Here is an 11943-nt window from a genome sequence, read left to right as displayed (position 1 = left end):
CAGATGTCTGCCAGCCCTAAAATCAAAGTTAGTTAAATTTACTATAAAATAGTTTATAACATTTATCTTTGTAAGAGTTGTAGTTTTTATGATTTTTGAAAAAATAAATTCACAAAGTTTTAATTTCTAGTTGTTCAGATAAAATGTTTAATTTTTTAAAACATATATCTTTGGCACCATAAGACGTACCAATATAATAAGATGTCTGCCAGCACTCACAATAAAGGAAATTTAACTTACTATAAATTAGTTTAAAATTACTACCCCTACAAAGATACCTGTTTGTAGGGGTAGTAATTTTTATGATATTCACACTTGAAAATTTGTCCGAACAATTATAAATCTATTTATTTTAGCAAATATCATGAAAGCTGCTACCCCTACAAAGAAATACTTCATAAACTACTTTATAGCCCATTAAACTAGCATTGATTTGAGTGCTAATAGAAATCTGTACGTCAAATGGTTTATGAGATTTAGATTTATTAAAATAAATTCACTTACTACTTATATTTCAGTACATTTTTTTTATGAATTGTTGTTTTAAGTGTCGTTGGTAGTTATAAAGATATTTAAAGAGCTCCGAATGAATAATTAATTTTTTTTTTGTAACGTTTCGTAACAGCTGCCATTTTTTATTCCCCTACCTATACTTGACAGACTTATCTATTTCGAGTAGGGATTATACATAGTTGTCATTAAAGAAATAAAAAATTGCGGTAAAATAAATTCCTTTTTTCTCCTCTTGGGCTCTTGTACTATATCTCGAATGTCTTTTCGTGCCGCGTGAGGACGAGATGAGCCAGTAATTTGTGGTGTCAGAGGCTACCGAACTACATCGTCTCGTATTAAAACATGCGTGTATCTTCGTGGATCCGTATGGACGAAAATTTGTTTTGAATTGATCCAATGGGGTGCCGGTCGTAAAATATTCATGTGATCTCTAAACTTCCATGTGATCTTCCGGCACAATATAAAAAGGATTGATATTATTAAACGTGGGTATATATCGGCTTAAAGTTTGTACTGGGAACTACTTAATAAAAAAATGATAAGTATCCTTTACTGCCAATCCATCACTAGCTGGAAAATGCATTATGATGATTGGGATTTCTCTGCATATCCTCGATGGATCTATGATCTTGAGATAAGCTGTTTGGCAGCAGTAGATTAGGTAGCTTTGAGAAAAATCTGATTTAATGAGAGCCTTGTCATATCAGGATTAATATGTCACTTCTTTTAGATGTCAGCTTTCAACGAAATTCCTCAGTTTTCCTCATACAGTACTGATAAGGTCTCAAACATAAATATAAAATCTCAAGTAATTTAGTTAGTGGATCTATACCTTTTTCCTCTCAGCATATAACTTTTTCTTGTGGTGACTTACACTAAGACGATTCTTGTTTATTTATGAGTTAAGTAAAGAAAAAATAAATTTTTTTTGAGATCTAGGAATTACCCACTATGGAAGATGGTGAAATAAAATACTGAAAATTATGATACTATCCTATTGAGCAAAGTTTTCGAAAATGGTCATTATATTTGTTTTATTTGGACGAAAAAGAAAAACAGTGTAGATGTGAAAGTTAATGCTGCTGCAAGAAGAAAGGAATTAGAAAAAAACGTATCGTTTAAAGGATCTATTATTGCAAATTATGAAGCTGAAATCAGAATAAAATATTTTGGGCAGCGGACCTGTTCTCTAAAACAATTATTCAATTTGTTTTAAGGCTCTGACTGGAGAGCTCTTGGCAACTATGTACGACGGGCGACAGTGGAAAGAGCACAGTTGGTTAATATTTGAGGGATTAATGCCAAACCAATTTTACCATTGCTTTGTTTCTTTAAACATAAAAACTATCTTGTTATTAAAAATCATTGTTTTTAAGGGACATAGAGTTTTATTCTTAAGTTTTGTTATTTATATGCTTTAGTTAAAACATGCGTTTTTTTATTGTTGTACGGATCCATTTTTGTATTTAATGTAATAAACACTTTTAAAAAAATATGAAGATCTCAAATCGTTATAGTATCACAATTTTGGTCTTCATCTTCATATGAAGTAATAGGCTTTTAGAAGTGTTCTAATTTTAAAAAATGATTTGATTTTTTTCTTAATTTTAATTAATTAATTATTTTTTAAATCAAAGGGTTATTCTATTCAATATTGATGCTATTCGAGTCGAAGATTGTTCGTCAGCTTCTTTTTTCACTCTTTTACAAGCACACATAATTATAGTATCCATTTGTTCTACTTAAACGAGAGCTATGGAAACGGAAATAATTGATTTTTTTTCTAAATAGATCGAAAACGAAAATTAACCGGATTTAACAGTTCTCTAATCTAATCCTTACGAATTGATGTAAAACATCCGCGTGAAGGAAAGATCACTTCCATGCGTTTGAGCAGACGGATGGATTAACATAGCTGTAGCGTAGAGGATTCAATGAACACCACCCCCTACCCTAATCTTCCAAGATTACTGAGTCAGTGTTGGCATAATCTCTTCTTCAATGCCTCCTGAACAAAGCGGTTGAGAACATTCATCAACCGAAGAATATCAACCTTCATCCCTCCGCATCCATTGGGCCATTGTAAGCTTCTAGAAAACGTTTAAGCCTTAGCTCGTAAAATTGGTAAAATATGCGCCATATAATTGGTCATAGTGAATATATGACAATAGAACATCCGAAGATGTGTATCTTAATACATTACAACAAAATTCGGTAGTAAATGTCGATCGTACACCTAAGGAGAGTCCCCATTTGGTTTATAGGGGAGTAATGCCTACATCAACTTAAGTAATCGATTACAGAAGGGTTAGATTGAAGAAAAAAAAGAAAGATTGAAAGTATAGAATATATTGTGAAATAGATTGAACTTTTGGAGGGTGGAGACCGAAAAGATATATATAAGAATGTCAGTGAGTTAAATTAATTTAGATAATTGGGAAATGATATTTCTGCAATGAGACGGGTTGATAATGATGTGTCACCACTTTGTGTAAGAACATGATTCGCTTACTTATTAATTTCTGATTATTTTCTTATAATTTTTTCGTGTAAGTTATTCAGTTTGATCGAGTCTGGCACTCGGGACTGCTTTACAAACTCCGTAAATTCCTACCTCCTACGTACTTTCTCATCATTCGTTCCTTTCTAATTGATAGAATTTTCCAAGTAAACCTCAATGGTTCCTATTCATCCCTCTATTCTCAGTCCGCTGGTGTTCCTCAAGGTAGTATCCTTGGTCCCATCCTCTACACCGTCTATACAGCTGACATTCCAACCAATCCTAACACTATCCTCACCACGTATGCCGATGGCACATGTGTGCTCGCTGTTAATAATAACCCATTAATTGTATCTCAAAATCTCTAATCCCAAATCACAGCCCTCGAAGATTGGTGTCGTAATTGGAGGATTAAGATAAATTCCAACAAATCCCATCAAATCACCTTTACCCTTCGTCGTAAACCTACTGACTGCCCTACAGTTTCATTTAACGATGTTACTCTTACCCCTGTAGAACAGATCCGCTACCTTGGACTACATTTGGACAAACGATTAACCTGGAATCCTCAAACCAGACTGAAAAAACAGGAAACTGCACGCCGATTTCGACTATTACAGCACTTACTAGACAAACGGTCTAAACTTCTAATACATTACAAAAGACTAATCTTCATGACTGTAATAAGGCCAATCTGGTCATATGGAGTTGAGCTTTGGGGCTCCACTAAACCTTCGGATTCTTCTCGTATTCAATCCTTACAATCCAAAATCCTTCGTAAAATCCTCAATGCCCCTTACTTTGTCACAAATAAAATCATACATAAAGACCTTAATGTTCCCTATGTAACCGATCTAGCCCGAACCAGATATCACTCCTTCCATTATAAACTCTCTAACCACTCAAACCCCCTAGTTTCTAATCTTCCATCCTCTTCCATTCCTGACAATCCTCCGAGGGGCCTGAAAAGAAGATGGCCACGAGACCAGCTAATGTAAAATGTCATTAACTACCAATGGGTAGTTTATCTATACGCCTGTAACACTCCAATTTAACTTAGATCAGATTTACTAAATGTATTATAATGTACAGTTGTAAATTTCAATAAATAAATATTAAAAAAAAAAAAAAGTTATTCAGAAGGGACCCAGTCCTAGAATTGATTTTCGATTCTATTCTACGAAGAAGGAACTCTAATACTTATTTTTTTATATTAGTAATAATACAGAATTTAAAAGTACAACTCAGCATAGTACAATTTGGTAAAATTGCATCAAATAAAAACAAGAAGATAAATAGCATTAATTCGCACTTTATGAAACAGGGCCCAGAGGGAAAGACTAATAGCAGCATGCGCATGTTTAACTTTATAGGACTAATTAATAATATATACCTCACAGGAATAATTCAATTGAACTCAATAAACCTTAACATTAAACATAAACCTCAACAAACACTAATGGAATAATAATTTATTTAAGCATCTATTTCAATTCAATTGAACTACAACAATTTAAAGACTTAAACACTTTTAAACTAATTTATAGGAGAAAAATTGGGACAGAGATGTACAAGAATACAATATAATGTGAATTTTCTATGTATTTACATATTGTATATGAATTTATACATTGAATTTATATTTATATAAGTATGCTTGTTTGCAGTAGGTTATCAAGGACTTAATTCTATTTTATTATTCTACTGTTTCTGTCCTATTGTAATTAATTTCTGCGATCCACCTAACTCTAATCTCTCTTATTAGAGGCAGGACATGTGTGATATATCGAGTTAATTTTCATCCACCGCAATTGTAAATACGAAAAGCCTCTACTCAACTTACTAAGAGTTTGCCTTCATATGACTAAGTTTTCTTGATTTAATTAGTTTGCCAGATGTTATCTCGAATGCTCATAAATCATAGCCATTCATATAATCTCTGCTTTGGAGTCAGCAATTTAGGATTGTTTTTGAAAGCTATTATTCATCAAATGTCAGGTTTGCAGTTATTAAAGCACTTAAGGTGGTCCAGTATAGAGGAAAAATTAGTTTTATATATATATATATACATCAAATAAATTTTATTTAGTTGCCATAAAATACTTGTTTGTTGGATCTTGATTGAAGTTTACTACGAGTTGAGACGACTTCTTATAATACTTCATAATTATTTTTTGTGTCATAACTTCACTTTAACTGACTTAAAAATTTTTTTTTTGTTCGAACATTAATACATTTAATTTCATTACTATCTCAACTAAATTAGATTTAATTATATCGCCTATATTATCATATTTGACATTTAGTGATTTTTTTTAATCATTAAAAAAAACTTTCACTAATATTTGATTTTCAATAACTTTCTCTAGCAAGACCGCACACATCTTGCCTGGCTGCATTCTGGTACAACCAAGAACTAACTTGATCTATTCATCCAGTGTTTTATACCGGTCAAAAATATAAAACACTAAAAGTCATTTTTTAATTGTGATACTGCTATCTTTGCATATTCAAGAACAATTGCTTATTAGTTTTTAAGTCTTCAAGACTTAATTCACATTGTAGAAGTAAAATAACAAGTTCTCACTGCCCTTTTTATCGTCGATTACAAGTGTATGGGGATCGGTGTTTGTTTTATCTACAATCCACTGTTCTGGTTTCTTACCAAAAATTACTATTCTAATTTTCAAATATATAATTTTATAACCCAAAAATTTTAAATACAAATAATTAAATTAACACAATGCATTAATGTCCTATTTAAAACGTCTAATAATTCTATATTTCAAAAGAATAATTATAAATCGTAAATAATTTTTAATTTAAATTCATGAAATAAATTTAACTTTTCACATATAAGAATTATACAATTTCGTTTATCATCAAAATAAACATTTTTTCTCCACAGTATTAATATAATAACTTTTTGTGATATGTAATAATATTCACTTTTAACTGTTGAATTTCCAATGTACATTATCTGTAGAGAATTTTAAAACAAAAAAATATTTACGATATTATAGAGAATTTTTAGAAATTATTTAGATCTCGGAATTACTCACAAAGGAAGATAATGTCATTAAATAAGTATTAAATCTTGGAGTTATCCCATTGAAGAAATTGCATACTTTTGGTTAAAAATAGTTTGATGGTTTCAGAATAGGTTTTAAAAATGCCGAAAGGTTTTAGAGCTAGATTAAAAATTTATCATTGATTCAATGGAGAAAAGAAAAATTGGACCTAGAAGATAGGATAGTGATTGGCTAGAAAAATTATATGATGTAGTTATGTACAAACAATTTGCCCTATTATTAAATGTAATACAATTATTTTTATTATTTAAATAAATATAATTGAAATTTTATTTTTAACCCTGCAATTCTTATTAGTACGAATGAGATTAGGTATTTATTGAAATTTTCTATTGTATACAGAAAAAAATACATGTAGTAAATCTGATGTTAGATTACAATGGTATGATACAGACATGTACAGAATCTACCCATTGTTAGTACTCTAATAGAGAGAGAAATACTTTATTTATCTATGCTGCCTAAATACATCAGGTTGCTATCTCACTCAGCATACTTATCAATCCGTAATCGGACATATATAAACTACACATACATGGTATAATCAGAAAAAAAAGAGATACAATAATAAGATATAATAAACAATTTTTTCCCCCAACAGTTTCCTTTTACAATCAATTTCGGTCTGTACAACAAATACAAATGTTTCAATTCATTCCTATTTTTCTTTCTCATTTCTGCTCCTCCAATTTCACTATTTCACATTAGTTAATTCACCCAAAACATTAGGTTTCGAGGTCATCTTCTTTCCTGTTTATACTTTAGGGGGGGGGGTCATCACACAGCAAATTTTACTTACTGAGCCTGTTGGGCTGCTTAAAAACGTCAATGTATGAGGATATCTGACCTTCCCCCATATGGTAGTTCATAAAGTTAATTGGCATTAATAAACATCAAGAGAGATAATTACACATATCTTGAAATTTATCGATACATTTCTCTTTGGACATGATTAAATCACTACCATTTTTTTTTACAAAATTTAATTTTATTTAGTAGCCATATACTTTTGGCGTCCACAAGGAAACACCACCGCCATAGAAATCCAATCACACCGCTAATAGTCTTAAACAGAATTATTACCCACATCCGGTTGAGGAATAGCGCTTACTGGACTAAGTTGGAAGTGGGTTCCTCGCCCGTGAGAGTTAAGTCCCAGGTGCCTTGAGTCAGCCGGGCCGTCCCCCGAGGAACGGCCTAAGGAGGAGCTCCCAGGAGGTGCCAATCCTACTTCCTCCTCCTCAACCTTCAAGTAAATAAAACCAATTCCTGGCATCAGGGTTGTCATGCCTGGTCGGGTCCTTGAGTCATTCCGCCAATTGTAAAAAAAAAAACACAAAAAACAATGATGAATAAGAAAACGGATTTTTATGTTGTAAAAACTAGAAAAAAAAAATTAAAATGTCCAAAATCATGCAGTAAAAAACCAAAAATGTGTATAAAACTCTCAAGTGCTGCAATAATCAACTTTATTATGTTATTTTATTCATAATGTTAATATACAAGGAAAGCTTATCTTACCTTGTTTGAATTAAATTAGACTCACTAAATACTCTCTACATATGCTAATATACATGATATACATATATCATTAACGAAAAAACTAACAAATAATAAAAAGTTTGATTTAAATCCTATGGTATATTCATATTGATTTTTTGTCAAATATTTATTTAAAATAATATACATAGGTAATAAAATATAATTGGTTGAAATTCCCACGTCACAACAAAATCAGACAAAAGAATGAAGGGCTACGGAGACAGCCGGACTCGGAATCCAAGCTAAAAATATACTGAACGTTCTCTATAACAAGCTTATTTATTTATTTTTTTAAATTATTTATTTAATGTAATTTACAACTGTACAAAATAATACAAGAGGTAAATATGTAGTATGTTTCATATACACTTGAAAATCTTGGGAAGGAACCACCCATTGGTAGTACTTCAAACATTAATTTAAATTAGAAGGTCCCGTGGCCATCTTCTTTTCAGACGCCTCGGAGGATTATCAGGGATTGTTAAGAATTAATGGGTTAGGATGGTTAAGGAGTTTGGAATAAAAAGACCCATATCTGTTTTGGGTCAAATCTGCAACGATCGGAATCTACGAGCAGTTTCTTGTCGTTTCAGTCTTGTGTGTGGATTCCAAGTAAGTCTCTTGTCAAGATGGAGTCCTAAGTATCGAATCTGTTCAACAGGCATTAGTGGTGTATTTAGTAAGGATACTGTAGGACAGGAGAGCAGAGGTTTACGACGGAGAGTAAAGGTGATCTGGTGGGATTTGTCAGGATTTATTTTGATTCTCCAGTTTTTACACCATTCTTCAATAGATGTTATGTGTGCCTAGCTTATTCTAGAAACACATTTTCATATTTGACCGAAACCAATGGTTAACACTATCCCGAGAATATTTGGCATTTAGTTTTTGTTTTTAAGATCGGATTCTTTTCAATACATTGCTTTTCCTCAAAATTTGTCAATTTTAAACTATACATTAAATAAGAGAAAGCAAATTAAATTAAAACGAATAAATATTGGCATACAAACACCTATGTTTGTAATGCTAAACAATTTGTTCAAGCATTATATTTTATGCAATCAAAATCAAAATTTTGTCTAAAAAGAGTAAAACGGGCAATTTTATTATTTGAATGTTTTTTACATGATTCAAAGTGATATCGAGAGGTATGTCGGAATTTGGACTAAAGATGCAATTTCACGAAAATCCAGCTAGTACATGACGGCCGGTTGATTGATAGAAAAAAAAAAAATGTTTGTACTTTGTATAAAGCAGTAAAGTAAAATATGTATAATTGATTCGGGTTTTTTATTTTTGTTTTCCCCACCTCCTAAATTTTATTTACAGTTTATAAAAGACTTATATCTATAACCTAAATTTAAATATATATACAACCAACGTGGCCCTTCCTTTGCAACATGGCATTATAGGGAAGTTGGTGGGGTTCCGAATTTTGGCAGAAGATCCAGTATTTACAAGAATGGGGAGGGACCGCTCTAGTTGGGAATTTATTCTGGATATACCCTTAAACCTTTATAATAATATAATGTTTATATTATGTATTTATATTATATATTTATATTCTATGTATTTATATAATGTATGTATGTATCTGTATTATGTATCTCTATCGGTTCCTGATGGGAACTGACTGAAAAAGTATGCACTATATTTAATTCATACACTAGATCCATAGACCCCCTCGCCATGGTATGCTAGATATGAATATCTATAATTAATCATTGGAGTTCCTTTCGAACGGTATCGTGTTCACCAATTTACTATGCTATTATATATGAGGTGGCATGCAAGGATTATTAATTATAAAGTAAAGTGTTTGTTACATATTTTATATTTACAATCACATATACAATTACCAACAATAATATTATGAGAGAGTAGACCTGTTTCCTGATACTTTAATTGTTATATTATGAATTGAGAAGTACCAGTTGGGATCTTTGATATTTATACTGACTCTAAATCGACGGAGAGTACAGCACTTATAACAGTACAGTAGCAAAGAATATCGCCAAATATATATACCGATTAAGTTATACAATAGATTAAAAAGTAATTATTAGAAATAATAAAAAAAAATAACTACCTCAAAATACTTTTCCACGATTGTATGGCATGCAGGGCATTCTGCGGTGATGTCCAATTTAGGTCGGTACTGGTATACATGGTAGGCCCAAAAGCATCCATGTCCGGTCAACAGTTGGGTTACATAAAAATCTAACTCACCATGTCTGTGGCCTTACCACAAACCAACATTAACCTTGCGAGTCCTCCTACCGGAATCTGGAGCTTCCGAACGCTGTTGCCACTGATGTGTTTGTGTGTGCAATTCTTTGTTAGGATTTTTTTTTTAATTTATTTATTGATATTTACAACTGTATACACATATATACAACAAGTAAATTTGCTGTAGGTGACATAGTGACATTATAAAACCATGTGGAGAATCTACCCACTGATAGAACTCCAATAACATTTCTAGAGGAGAAGATCTCCAGGCCATCTTCTTTTCAGACACCTAGGAGGATTATTAGGTAATGAAGGAGAAGCCAGGTTAGAAACAAGTGGATTTGGGTGGTTGAGAAGTTTATTATGGAAGGAACGGTATCTGGTTCTGGCCAAATCGGCAACATATGGAACGTTGAGGATTTTGGACTATAAGGATTGGATTCTGGAGGAATTTGATGGTTTAGTGGAGCCCCAAAGCTCAACTCCGTATGTCCAGATAGGCCTTATAATAGCCATGTAGATCAGTCTTTTGTAATGGATTGGCAATTTAGACCGTTTGTCTAGTAAATGTTGCAATAGTCGGAATCTACGAGCAGTTTCTTGTCTTTTTAGTCTTGTATGAGGATTCCATGTCAGTCTTTTGTCGAGATGTAGTCCTAAGTGACGGATCTGTTCGACAGGAATAAGTGGGGTATTATTAAAGGATATTGTAGGGGATGAGGTCATGGGTTTACGTCGAAGGGTAAATGTGATTTGGTGGGATTTATTGGAATTTATTTTAATCCTACAGTTTTGGTATCATTCTTCAAGGGTGGTGATGTGGGATTGGAGGGTTTGGGATACAATGTAAGGATCATTGTTCACTGACAATAGACATGTGTCATCGGCATACGTGTGAGGATTGTGTTAGGATGGGTTGGAATGTCAGCTGTGAAAACTGTATAAAGCATAGGACCAATTGTAAGGATTTAGAAAGATTGTTTACGTTCTCTACATCTTATTTATCTGCTAATTACATCATAAGGCCATCAATGAACACCGATGTTGATTTTATTAAATTATTAATGAAAAAATGAACTCGCTAGATACAAGCGGCCTTTGAATTTAATTTTTAGATTCCAGCATTTCGAGATGTACACTCGAGATTCAAAAGAAATTATAAGAGCACGGCTAGTGCACAAAAACAGACCCCATAAGTGCTCATGGAGCGTAGAGCCCTGAAAGCAAATCCCGCCCGCTACAGAATGCTCCTGCCAGCTCTGCCACCATTTTTCCACAGCTAGGGCCTTGAACAATATTCTTGTTAGCGCCCTTCTCCGCCATTCACTAACCGCCTCTTCAAAAACATTATTCATTCTCTACACTAATACCATTTAACATAGCATATACAAAAAGTTACGTTAAAAATCAAAAAGGCGTATATAATTTAATACCGTCCAATTGTTTTTTTTTTAAACGGAACTCGATTAAATTTTCTCGCTATCTGAAATCTCGTTAAGTTGTGAAAGGATTTCTTGACACAATAGACTCCGGTTTTAGAATTATTTAAAAATATTTATTTATTCTTTAAACGATTAACCATGACGATTTATCATCAAATTTAATTTCTTAGGTAACTTTACGTAATATTTTTAAAAGTTAATCCCAGTTTCAAACTTCAATTTCTACTTGGGTATTAAGAACTGTAAAAACGCACTATACTCTTATTGAGTTACTATCTTATAGTGTTTATGGTATTATGAAGTTATTATGTTATACTATTTGTAATCTTATACCCTGGAACCAAAAATATTTAATTTAATTACTTAACATGAATAATTTTAAAAATTAATGTGAAAAATTTCTCCCTCCCAAAATAACCACTGAGAAAAAAAAACAGTGTGTTAAATATATTATTTTTAAACTTCATGAACTGGACATACGGAGTTGAGCTTTGGGGCTCCACTAAACCTTCAAATTCTTCTTGTATCCAATCTTTACAATCCAAAATCCTTCGTAAAATCCTCAATGCTCCTTATTTTGTTACTAATAAAACCATCTATAAAGACCTAAATGTTCCTTATG

General features: G+C 32.1%; 1 long non-coding RNA gene across 1 annotated transcript in view; it reads left to right on the top strand.

Moving 5' to 3' along the window:
• Nucleotides 1-11943, top strand: part of LOC136796993 (uncharacterized) — a 201391-nt gene that overhangs the window by 176226 nt on the left and 13222 nt on the right. The window lies entirely within an intron of this gene.

This window comes from Halyomorpha halys, unplaced genomic scaffold, assembly GCF_000696795.3.
Source record: "Halyomorpha halys isolate HHAL.00 unplaced genomic scaffold, Hhal_1.1 Scaffold491.1, whole genome shotgun sequence".
Taxonomy (NCBI): domain Eukaryota; kingdom Metazoa; phylum Arthropoda; class Insecta; order Hemiptera; family Pentatomidae; genus Halyomorpha; species Halyomorpha halys.
The sequence above is the reverse complement of the archived record's forward strand: the minus strand, read 5'-3'. Positions and strand labels throughout refer to the sequence as shown.